This window comes from Equus quagga, chromosome 6 (genome assembly GCF_021613505.1).
Source record: "Equus quagga isolate Etosha38 chromosome 6, UCLA_HA_Equagga_1.0, whole genome shotgun sequence".
NCBI lineage: Eukaryota > Metazoa > Chordata > Mammalia > Perissodactyla > Equidae > Equus > Equus quagga.
The window spans coordinates 112,250,329-112,263,869 of NC_060272.1; positions in this window are offsets into that span (position 1 = coordinate 112,250,329).

The window sequence follows — 13,541 nt, forward strand, 5'->3', positions numbered from 1 at the left end:
ATCTCCTAGGGCTGCCCAATTCACTTTGATATAACTCTGTTTAACTGACCCACCATTATATTTACATCACTTTAGAATAGATACTAAAAAATGCCACATAACAGTCTTTTAGATATTAAAAACTAGTTACTTTCTATACAAGAGAGCTAATGGATTAATGGACTTGCTTTTTTTTTTTGTTTTCCAGCTCAGAGAAAGAAAGTCAGGGATAGAGATTTTTACTTTGTGCTTCTGGGATCTTGCCACTCCCTCTTATGTTTGGATCCCTTTGGGCAATACCCCACAGCAGATTTTATTTTATTTATTTTTACTCAAACATTTTAGTCCTTTAATACTACTTAAAATTTAAAGCAACAAATTGATAGTTAATGCTAATCTAAGAAAGAAAACAACACACTCCATAAGTTCACAAAACAAATAAAATAGTATTCTGAAAGAAATTATTTCACACAGAGAAGATGATTTCAAAGGGAATTATTAAAAGATAAGGCATTTGCACCCAGAAATTAATAACTTAAAATATATCTAAGTGAATCCTATATTAATATTTTCATTTTGTTTTTATTTCTACATTTTTATGTAAGACCTACACCAGGATTTCACTAGAATTTACTATAATCTGCTATGCATGTAATGTGGTAGGCATGTACCCTGGGATACATGAGATAGGGTATAACGAGATCAGTTCTGACTGTAGAAAATTTCAAGTAGTAGTATTTGCTTAAGCCTAAAAAGTAGATTTAGATTACTTTTAAATCATAACATTGCATGTATTATCATCACCACCAGTGCCTCCACCAGCCGTTTATCAACCATGTTAGCTGTGAAAGGAAGTTGGCAAAAATATTGATCCTGACGATCAAGGAAGACGAGCCAGAGAAGAAAATTCTATTTCAATCACCCTCAGGCCTTTGGGCATATGGCAGCTGGACCCTTAACCGTCCAAATCCCACTTCTCATGGGGAGTGGATTCGTTATATACTTCCAGGTCTTTTTACAATGACCAAGATTTGTCCATAAGCCAAACCTGTATTTATCATCATAGAAGTCAGCTAGGGCTGAGGGACAAGGCAATAGGTTGGGATAAGGCAGGAACTCAGAATTTAATCCAAAATTTACACATCAAATCCAATTTCTTGCCCTGTTTCATAATTTTTAATTCTGGGGCCTCCTAGCTATATCATCTTGGCACCAAAAATTCAGTATGTCTAAAGAAATGAGGAATCTTCACTACTCTATTACTACCCCCACTAGCCTTCGTTGTAGGTGTCTGCTAATTTCCACATTTTGCCCAAATCAGAAATCCTCTCTCTCAATTAAAACTTCACATCCAAGAGATCACCAAATACTGTAATTTCTATCCTGTAAATATCTTCAAAACTTATATATCTTTTCTCCTTCTCGCTTCCTCATTCATTTAGTGCTAGTTCTCTTCATCTCTTGTAATCTTTTCCTTACTGTATTCTGCCTCCAATCTTTGGCTACTTCTGTCAGCAGAGAGATCATCCTAAAACGTCCATTTTTTCTACATAAAATCCTACAAAGCTTTCTTATTTGCTAGTTTAAAAACCTGTGTGAAGAGATGGACATGTTAATTAGCTCAATTGTAGTAATCTTTTCACTATATACATATATCAAGACATCATATTGTACACTTTAATTATATACAATTTTCTTAAAGATATACATGATTGATAGAGCCTTTTATAATGAAAAAAAGAAAAATAAAAGATAATGATATTGATTAAAAAACAACTTAAAAAAACAACAACAAAAAATAATACCTCAGTAGGGGAGCAACATTTTCTAGTCTAGTCCCTGTTGACTTTTCTAGCATAATCTCCCACTGTCTTCTCCACAACTTTGATTTGATTCAGTAATGCCCACCTATTTGATATTTCCAAGTGCACTATCCTTTCTCATATCTGCTTGTTTTTACATATGTTCTTACGTCTGCTAGGAAAGATCTTAATTCCGATTCTTGTTCCCTTACAAAACTTTTATCTGATCTTTCAAGTCCCAGTTCACATATCCCATTTGGGTATCTGCCCTGGCTATCCTTCACCTCCAGGACTCTCCCCTCCCTGCTTGGACTCCTGACACATAAACACAATCAGGTTTAAAGCCCCCATCCTTTATTGTTTATTCCTTTACTAAAGACATTGTTAAATTTGTATTTTTATAAGATTGTTTTCTTCACAACCCTAAATTCCTTGAGGGTTGAGATCATGCCTTATTAATATCTGTATCCCCAGGTCCTGGCACATAATGGGTTTTTAATTCTGTTCTCCTGTTTTCCTCCTCTCTAATCAATTCCCGTGGAAGTACCTTTTTAAATACAGATCTGGTCATGTTATTCTACAATTTAAAAACCTTCATTAAGCCTCCACTCTAACAAATACATTCTAAACTCCTTAGAATGACATGAGAGATCCTTCAAAATTTGGCCCCAATATCATCTCCTACTCTCAGCACATATGACACAGTTCCCCAAATACACCATCTGCTATCTCGAACTCATATTTCTATTCATGCCACTCACTTTGTCTCATTCATCTTTGTACTGTGAACATCTAGAAAGTTGCTTAGAAAATAGGGATGCTAAATAAGTATTTGTTTAAAAAAATAGAAATAATGAAAGATTGAATACATTAACTTGTTTCAGTCTGTATACATGGTAAGAATGAGTAGCTATAACAATATGTTTCCACTTTGAAACTGACAACTCACCAGTTCTATGGAATTGAAATTTTGACAACACAGGCAATTCTACCACAGAATCCTAAAGTAATGAGGGAAACAAGGATAAATCATGGACTGAGAAATGTTTCTCTTCTTTGAAGCACCTGTGAGTTTTCTAGGTGATTCAGGAGCACTTGGTATAGTTTCAAGAGCTAAATCATCTTTTAGCCTAGAAAATAGTATTTCTTGTCAGTGTTTTTCCTCTGATGTGTTATAGATAGAAGAAGGGAATTCATGGCTTATTTATCGAGACAACAAAGAAGCAAAATTTTAGTATATTTTAAGTACAAAATGTAATGTTACTTTTCTATGTAACAGCATTAACTATAATATTGGATTATTATTTTGTTATATAATGCCGCATATTTCTAAAGTCTTATGCCTAATATGTACAAATTCATTACAGTGGACATCTGCTCTCTGCTGTCCAGCATTCATTCACCTTCCTTTCTTGTCAAAACATCTTTCTCCATTCATCATGTCCTAACTCCAGGAATTCAGTCTATGATTTTTAAAGCAATGAGCACATTCTCTTTCCCCAGTGATATAGATGGCTCAGGTTTAGGCACTTTCTCTTAGAAAGGATAAGCAGTAAATTTCAGAATTTTTGCTATCTTACAGAGTTATTATTTTCTATGTCTTATTATACTTTACAAAACTGATTCCTAACTTTAATGAGCATACTTGTCAGAGACACAGTGTCAAAGAAAGAAAAGAATATCTCACCAAATGTTTTATATGATATCAGAATGTTTGTTCACATTAATATTTTAACAATCTGAAAATTGTCACTCTGCATTTGTTGATTTAAGAGGGTCATCCAAGTTTTGAAAAACAAATTTGTCAAACTATAATAGATAATAAAAAAAATAATGTACACACTAAAACTTTTCCCAGTATGGGTATAGATGATGCAATACACAAAGCACTATAAAGCCTTAGGAAATGTTAATTGAGAGCATATTTAAGTGAGCTGATTAGGGACCCTTTAAATTAGAAATACATATAATGCTTGTATATGCCAAGCAAATCCATGGTATTGAAAAAATGATTTCTAAGTGTTCTTGGTGTTTTTTTTTTTTTTTAAATTACCAGTAATGTTTAAATCCTCTTCACAGCATGTGAACTTTTTTTTTTTAAAGATCAGCACCTGAGCTAACAACTGTTGCCAATCTTTTTTTTTTTTCTGCTTTATCTCCCCAACTGCCCCCTGCACACAGTTGTATATATCTTAGTTGCATCTCCTTCTACTTGTGGCATGTAGGATGCCGCCTCCAACGTTGCCTGACGAGCAGTGCCATGTCGCGCCCAGGACCCGAACCGGCCAAACCCTGGGCCGCCGCAGCGGAGCATGCAGACTTAACCGCTCTGCCACGGGCCGGCCCCTGAACTTTTTGTTTCTAAAACCATTTGTTAGGAGATTACCAAGCATAAGTTTTAATGTACTTTTACATATAATGCTGGATATATTAAAATATCACTAGTGAAGCTTAAGAATGCAGTCAAGTTTTTCTTTCATAAATCAACAGTACAGAATTTGTTATTGAAGTAATCCCCAGACTCTTATTTCAAATACAAATGAACTCAAACTCCAACATGCATTTTCATTGAAAGATCAGGCTAGTATTAAATTGTTGAAAGTTATCCTAACCTTATAATTTTTTAATCTTGAAATTCAAATAGTTTCTATCAATCTCTTTCTTCCATGTTTGGATTCTGTCTCTTGTTTTTGACTCCTGAAGGTCAGTATGATACCTCAACTGACTTTAGTGTGAGGGATTTAATTTTAAATAATCCCTGCATTGTCACCTCCTGGTCTTCAATTTGAATTCTGGCATCATTCAATTCACAACTAATTGCCTTCCTGGGTGTTATTACTCCTGTTGCTATCCTTTCCATAATTCCTAGAATATATTTTACCCTCATCCTTTGCAACAGGTGCCCTTTGAATATTAATTCCTGATCTTTCCCAGGGGCCAGGGGCTGAAACTGCTGTTTAGATTTTTTCTTTTTTTATCAGCCCTTGCATGGAGTAATTCTGGCTCTATCTTCTCTTGTCCCTAACATAATCTGATGCCTTATCCTTTTATAATATAATAAGAATTGATGACAGCACAGATGACATATGCTCAAAGCACACTTGAATTAGAGCATGCAGTTTGAGTAGAGAAGAAAACTGAGAATGAACACTAAAAGGACATCAACATTTAAGGAATAGAGCAATGAAGAGAGGAGTCACCAGAAAAATCACAGAAAAGTAGGTGTGAAAAACCAGGAGAGGAACACATGAATTAACCTAGGGAAGAATTTTAAGAAGTAAAACAAATTAAATCATGCCAGGCAACTCAGAAAGATAAGTAACATAGAGAATGAATCAAGCTCGGAAACTTGGATTCTGGCAATCAGGAGGTCCTTGGTCACCTTGGACTTAGTGGCTCTGAGAGGCAGTATGCACAGTGGTAAGTAGTAGACTCTGGAATCAGACTGCTTGAATTCACCAGCTCTAACACTTAGTTGTGTGACTTCGGGCAAGTCACTTACATTCCATGATCCCCAGTTTCTACTTCTGCAAGTTGAGTGATTTTCTCACATGGTTATGGATTGATATGTGAAAAACTTAGAATGACTCTGGCACATAGCTCTATAAATGGTGGTGTACTTGGATGTGCATGACCCAGTTTCTCTTCAAGGAAGGACTTGTTGCCCTAGCTTCTAGGAGAGCTGTGAAGGGGCAGTTTTCAGCTGCCATCCTTCCAGGAATCACTCCAGCTACAGAGAGTCACCACACCCAGAGCTGTGCTCATCCAGGGACAGCCTATATCAAGCAAACGTCTTCAACCCTAACCTTCACCTCGCAGTCTGCTTCCCAGTGAGCTCAAACTGTGGCATAAGTGTAGTTTGCTTTTATATTCTTAGCTGCATAGATGGACAGAGTCAGATGACACCGGTAGCACTAGATTTTTTTTCATGCTTTATATTTCATGAGAAATATTTCATGTGTTATTAGTACTATAGTAGTGTGAGCCCTAAAGTTTTGACAATGAATTTATTTTTATATTTATAATCATAGTATCTTCCAGAGTGTTTGCACAGTAAACAAAACCTACTTAACATGACAGACTAAACTCTTTAAAAGCCAATCTATAAAAAGAAATAGCCTTTAAAAAGTAATCCTGTTGACTTATATGTAGCAGAAAGTAATTTATACGTAATATAATTGATCACCTTCATCAAGTCATACCCAATATATCATATATTCTTGCATGCTAAAAAATTATTTATTTTTGGTGAATTAAAATAACAGATCAAACTGTTGGGTACAAATTAATGTTATGCTCATTAAAAGGAACATAGCATTTTTTTTAAACTTGGAATCAGCGGAATCCCTAGAAGCTAGAAACATACTAAACAATTTAAGGGCTTCTATAACAAACAGGGAATGAGCGATTTTGGTGCAAGGGGTTTCCAACATGATGAAAAACTTATTACAAACCTATGGAGACTTTAGATTTCATTTTCAGTTCCTGAATGACAGGATCTAACTTAAAAATATCTCTCTCTTCCCCTAAACCCCTGTCAAGGACTTCATTTTGAAAAATTATTATTATTTTTATTTCTAACTGCATTTAGGAAATGCCTGAGTTCAAATGGCTGTGAGAACTTCATACTAGTAAGTTACGTGTAAAGAAAAAAAGCACCAGAAGGTGCCTGGGGGATAATTTCGTGATTATCTTCTCATCAGTTCTCCTTCTGCAGAGGACTGAGGACAAAACCATAAATGGCTCTAGATTACAGCATGAGTGATTTAAATTAACCATAAGGAAGATTTCCCTGTTGGGCAATGATTGTTAAATATTGGAATAGGTTTCCAAAAAGAGGTTGTAGAACCAAGCAGAAAGAGGGTATCTTTAAATATGATCCACATTATATTCCAAAATGTTGGCTGAACCATAGTTCTGCCTGATAAAAATATGTATGCATGTGTGTATGTGTGTGAGTGGGTGGGGGGAGGGGGAGGGAAAGAGGTGGGGAATGCATCTCAAAATACTTTCAATTCTTATTGTATTCATAATATGACTTCTGATATTCAGGCAATGCTCCTTTTATAAGCAATAATCAACAACACAATAAGTATTGATTAAGATCACAATATTAGTTAGCTTTTTAATATTATATCTAAAATGTTATTTTAAATATTCTTAATGCATTTTATTTTCAATATCTGGAGATAACCTTCAACTTTGCTATTATGTAAATGAAAGCAATACTTTTCTAAATAATGCTTATTTATTAAAAAAATTTTATTGAGTTTTAAAAGATGCATTTCCCCCCAAAATCCATATTTATAATGGATTACTGCTCTAGATATGTATTCTCTTTTACTTAGAGCAGAGATGAAGTGAAAGCGAGGCAAATATTAATAATAAAAAATAATAAATTACCTGAATCAGATCTTCCTTTAACATTTCCTTTAACCTCTCCAGGTTCCACAGAGAGAATAGTAGAAATGACTTTTTATCCAAGCTCATGACCTCAGTCCTAAGAACTGCTGTGCCATGGGAATGAGTGGAGGACAATTTGAGAAGCACATGCTACGCCGTTCTCAAAAACACTGACTGTGGCCCACTCTCTTCAAGCCAAATTTCTCTTGCTAAGGGTGGTTTACATGCTTTTAAGTTTACCAGCCTTCATGTGGAGGGACCCCAGCAACAACAGCAACTGTCTAGCTCTATGCTTTATGGTGTCATTATTGTTTTACTAAGATACAAGTACAAATAAGTATCTTTTAAGTATATTATAATGAAATATAATGAATATAAGTATATTATAATTTCATCAGATTATAATGAAAGGTTTAGAAAACAACAACTAGATTTTAGAAGGAAAACTTAGGGTCCTTTAATGCCAATGCAGTAAGATTTAGCTGAGAAAATGGGGTGAGTTCTTTGTTTCATAATTCTCACAAAGGAAATCAGTAATGAAATGTCAGCAATGGAACTAATTTTCTAGGGGAGAAGAGTACACACAGAAGCCATTATAATTCCTTATAAACTACTAAATCAGCTAAAATATATTCCAAATAAAGAAAATATTCAAGAATGAATATTAGCTGCTGGAATTCCAAAGCACATTAAGCAAACACAAAGTTCTGTAACACATGGGTGAAAACTTTAAGTTTTTTCTGAGATAAAGGAGGTTATTTAAAACAAAAAAGAAGGGAAAAAAACTCCCTAATCTTTATTTAAAAAAATCATTGGAATCTGGTTGATGATTATAAAAATACTATAAAACTGTAAGCAATAAATTCTGCTAACTATAAAAGAAGATTTACTAAAACATTTAATTATGAACTTATTTATCGAGATTCATTTGGTGAAATTCACGTCACTCTTTTCTTGTTTCTCCATCCAGTTTTCCTCCTCCTACCCCACGATCACACATACAACAAATCCACCAAATGCTTACTAACAGATTGCAGGCTAGGTATGATTTGGTTTACACATTAATCCTGAGGACAAAATAATTACTAAAAAACAAAACTATCGGGGCCAGCCCTGATGGCCTAGTGGTTAAAATTCAGCACACTCTGCTTTGGTGGCCCAGGTTTGGTTCCCAGGCACAGAACCACACCATTCATCTGTCAGTGGCCAAGCTGTGCAGTGGCTCCCCCCCCCCCCAAAAAAAAAAGAAAGAGAAAAATTGGTAACAGATGTTAGCACAGGGTGAATCTTCCTCAGAAAAAAAACAGAAAAACTATCAATTGAGCAAAATCGTCATTCTTTTTTTTTTTTTTACTGCAGTAACACTGGATTATAACACTATATAGCTTTCAGATGTACATCGTAATATATTTCAAATTCTATGTAGATTACATCATGTTCACCACCCAAAAACTAATTATAGTCCATCACCACACATGTGAGACTAATCAGCCCTTTTGCCCTCCCCCATGGTAACCTTCCCCTGTGGTAACCACCAATCCAATCTCTGTTGCTGTGTGTTTGTTTGTCATTGTTTTTATCTTCCACTTATGAGTGAGATCATATGGTATTTGACTTTCTCCATTCTTATCACTCTAAAATGTAGTGAAAGTTGCTTAGTGGAAACCTAATCTAGAATAACTGAGAAATCTTCCCTTCCTTGAAGCTTCTTCTAAAATCAAGTTTTACAAGATTTTTTTCCCCCTTCTTGCTTCTTTTCAGGGATATCCTTATTTGATGATGATTTCTCCTAGGTAGAAAACTATTTTTCTTCTAATCGAAGCATTCTTGGGCTGTCTTGTCTTTGACTCCTACTTCAGCCTGACCCAATTCATCCATTCATTTCATCAGGTTTTACTGAGGACCTATGAAGTGCCAGATAATGTGGGGGTTCTAGAGCTGTAACTCATGGTTCTCTTTCAAAAATCCAAGGTCTATTGTGTGGCAGACACATCAATAGATAATAATACGACCATGAGGTAAGATTCAGGTACAAGTGACTAATGAAATAATTAGGAAAGAAACTGAAGCAAGGTTAGGTTGTGGAAAGCCTCAAAAAGGAAGAAAAGCCTGATCTGAATTTTGAAGGATATGAAGAATTAGTCAGGAGAAATATAAGATATTGGGTTGGAAGGAGAGAGTTAGGAAGCAAGCCCCAGGTCTCTCAAGCAAGGTGTAAAGAATATGCCAAAGCTTGGAATAAACAGGGATCAGAGATTTCTCCGGGAACCACAAGTAATTAATTATTGATGTAACTCAGTGCAAAGTGCACAAAGCTGATGGATGATGCTCAAGAGGTAGGTAAAGAATGAATCTTGCTCTGGACTTCATAATTTAGGCCATAGGGAATAAAGGAAGGATTTAAGCAGAGACACAATATGATCATATGACCCAATTAGAAGTGTGACAAATGGTTTGGAAGGGGCAAAGCTGGGGAAGAGATTATTCCACTTCTCAATTTGAAGACGCTGCTAAATAGCATAACTTTTCTGAGCCTTAGCTTTCTCATTTGAAAGAAAAAAAAAAAACGATAATAGTGGCTACATTTCAAAGTTGTTGTAAAGCTTAGAGAATACGTATATAAAACAGCTAGTATAGTGACACAAACCTATTAGGCACTTATATAGATTCTCTTCACCAGCTCCCAGCCTCTGGAAAGTTAGTCTCCTAATCTATAAGGAAGATAATTTTTCTCTGTAACATAATTCCTCTCTCTCTCATGACAACCCACTCTTTCACATGGGCAAAGAATAAGGAGGTAGCTCTTCTGGGAACTGATTAACATGTACATTTATGTGCTTAGAAAAGGAAACATGTCATTTTTAAATAGCTGTCTCAAAGTCAGATCACTTATTGCATGCATTATGCAGCTGGAACTAAAAATCCAGGTACAAATAGTGATTCCTAAAACCCTAATACTGCTATTTTGCCATGCAGTCACAAGGGAAATGTGTCTGCTAGAGCCATCACAGTGAAGAAAGCTGCTAGCACCGAGCAGATCTAAATATATTTTTACAGGTGGATAGATTGTTAGTTTCCAAGTCGGCTTGTCATGGCGAATGATATTTAAGTGTGAAGATCAGCTGTGAAGTTGTTCACATTACCAGTTTCTCTTTCTTGGCTATCATTTCATGAGACAAAGTCAATGAACCAGATAAATGAAAATGTGGATGTGTATGCTTGCATATGTTTGCATTTTTTACGCTTTCCTTCTATATCCTGTTCTCCAGTTAATCTCCCTTAAATCAGTGTTAAATATCACAAAGACAGAAAAATGCTTCCTCATAAACACTTTTTGGTTGACCTCAAATTACGCTTTGAAGGAGAAAAAGCACTTTCAAATGCTTTCAGAAAAGTAAGATTCCTATGTTGAAGCTTTAATATTGTTTTCAAAGCTATGCCTAAGGAAATGTTTAGAAAATTAGCAACTGGACAGACTGGTTGAAATTGTCTCCCTGTGGAACATGGTGTTAATTTCAGGCAAATTTAACTGTGTGATTGAGTGGCAATTAAGCAGTGTAGAGACTGCTAGTCGTGGGTTAAAATAATTTGTAAGGCTTAATTAATTGCTAGAACAACTGATAGCCCTGTCAAATTGGCAAGTAAGTTCATTGATCTTAAAATTCAGCTGAGCCCAAGAGAAAGACTGACAAAATAATTTGTAGACTGTGACAGAGACAGCTAGAGATAAGTAACATGTGTGAAGGTAGGGTAGAGGATATACCACCAGAAAGATAAAACAGAGATGGTGTTTTCAAAGAAATATTATGCCTATATATCTGCAAAGACAAGATCCCAGGAGCCAAATATCTATCCTTCTCATGTATTGTACATAAGGGAGGTTTTTTACACTTTTAATGATCTCCTACTTTTCAGTTTATACTGAGCAAATGATAAATAGGTCAGATGCTGTGCCGTGTCCATTTAATCTCAAGTTTCGAAAGCAGAAATAGCCGCACATCTGGCCTGAGTATAGGGCACTAAGTGCCTTCTTTTATATTAACTGATGACTCTTAGGCTTCCATGTAATCCTCCAGAGGTTGAAATGAGGCTGCTCCATTCCTCTTTTTTATATCAAGGACAAATGGATATTTTTTTTACACTGTAGGCTGGAGATCTTTTACAAACGGGAGATTCCCTGACACCCAAAGCAGCAGGCCACCCCTCATCAATGCTTACTCATCTTTAATTGATGGAATGAGTGACAGAGGAAAACAATGGGCAACTTTCACCCTTCTTTCAAAGCTTTATAAATGAGAAAAGGCAATCCTTGAGCTAAGTGACAGAATGGTGATACAGCAGTTCTAATCCTTTCAGCTATGCCTATAATCAGAAGCAATCCTGATGCCCAATCTGTCAGAAAACACTACATTGTTCACAGAGACGGCTAAAATAATCACATCAGCCTTGTTACATTTTATAATTTTGTAAACAGCCATGGAGTATGCAAGCAGTAATGAAGTCGAAAGCAATAATTAGACAGAAGGAGCAGAATACCAACCTGAGTGAAGCATTTCCGGAAACAAGAATCTGGATAAACTCAGATACTTTGTATCAGACACCTTTTAAGAGCCACGTTAGATCATCTCAGCCTGTATGTCTCCTGTCTCTGAGACCTCTGTTACTTGCTACATTCCAGTACATGGCTACTGTGCTCAACTCTGTGTGAGTTCTTCCCCCAACTCCAAAATCTGTCCAAAGAAAAAGTTGTGTCTGCGGTCTTTCAGAAGATGATCATGCGAGATTAAACAACCAGTCACACTTGATACCAGTAATTGACCCTTGAATTGACTTTTCTTTGTCTCAATCCCCTTTGCCCTCATTTCTGCTCCCTGGAATTGCCTTCCAATGTAAACTGGTAACTATAAGGGTTTTCCTTGCATCTGCTTTCCAGAAACCCATAGGAAAACATAATTCCTTTTAGAAGTAGTAAAAGGAAAATAAATTCTTACGTAAAAATGGGTTAACATGGTGCCAGTAAAATGTAAAAATGAGAATGTTATGACTTCTTTGTACTGAAACTTACAGCTCTAAGTTTTCCAAGGCAATAATGAGGTATCTGGGAGTTCTAAACTCATATACTTAACAGTAGGCAAACTATTTGCGGGATGAGGATGTTCATACAAGGAAGAGTATAAGACGTGTGAATTGCTACAGTTTGTCATGGCTAGGGCACTTTAATTTGTCTATCTTTGTGTATTGATACCTCTTTTGCTTTAGAAATAAGAGAATCCTTAGTTCTAGTGAATATGTTGATAGCTATAACTATAATTATCAATAGCTTCAGTAGTTGTAGCAGAAATGATAGTTTAGAACCTACAGGCTATGCTGTTATCTCCTCTATGCATTTCTCATACTCCTCCTTCAGTCATCTTGCCAGAAGGGCTTCTTTCCATTGGTGTGAAACCAAAATTTTTATTTCTCATTTAAACTGGCAGTGCATTATTTTCAGTCATGAATATCTTTCCCAATGGAGCGTTTTTAAATCTCTAAGGAAGAGTCAAAATCTAGGGGAAATTAATGAACTGGAGCTTTCTGATTGTTTATATAAATATGTATAATTTCAATTGAAACTCTGATTTAAAAAAAGCAAGATCAAGGAACCAGGGAAAATATCAGACATTTGCAAACACTAGGATGAATGTTATTCCTGAACCTTGAAAAAGTTTTGAAGCTGTGGTTAAGCTCTTTAAAGAGTGATAAATTAGGATTATAGACTTGGAAAAATACATCAACATTGAAATATGTTGCTATATTTTCATGCCATTTATTTGCATTAGTTCTAGTAATTATTGGGTTAACTTTGATGTGCATAGGCATTTCTATTGAAAAAAGGGAAAATGTGATGCCATATATGCCATATTAATGTTTTACTTTGAAAGTTTTGTTTAACCATTTGATTATTATTTTATCAAACAAACATTTATTAGGAAACTTTGAAATTCCAGAATTTATGTTGACGTTAAAATTCTGAGGACTACATAATTTCAGTTCCCAATAGCCAAACATCTAATATCTGGAGTTGAAAAAGTAAATTAAACATGAAAGTTTCTTATAATACAAGTTATGATAGATTTATATGCAAAGGATTAGTGTTAGAAGATAGACAAGGTAGAAGCACTTATATTCGGAAACTTGGGGGTAAGAGTTGAAGATCAAGGGAGAGATCTCTGAGCAAATAAAAGTTCAGTTTTTAAGGATGAATTGGAATTATCTGGGCACATATTGAGTGTTGGGTTTGGAAAGAGAAAGTATTCCAAATATTGTTAACAGCCATGCTGTTGTTAAATGGTATCACGCAAATATAGAATCTGCAAG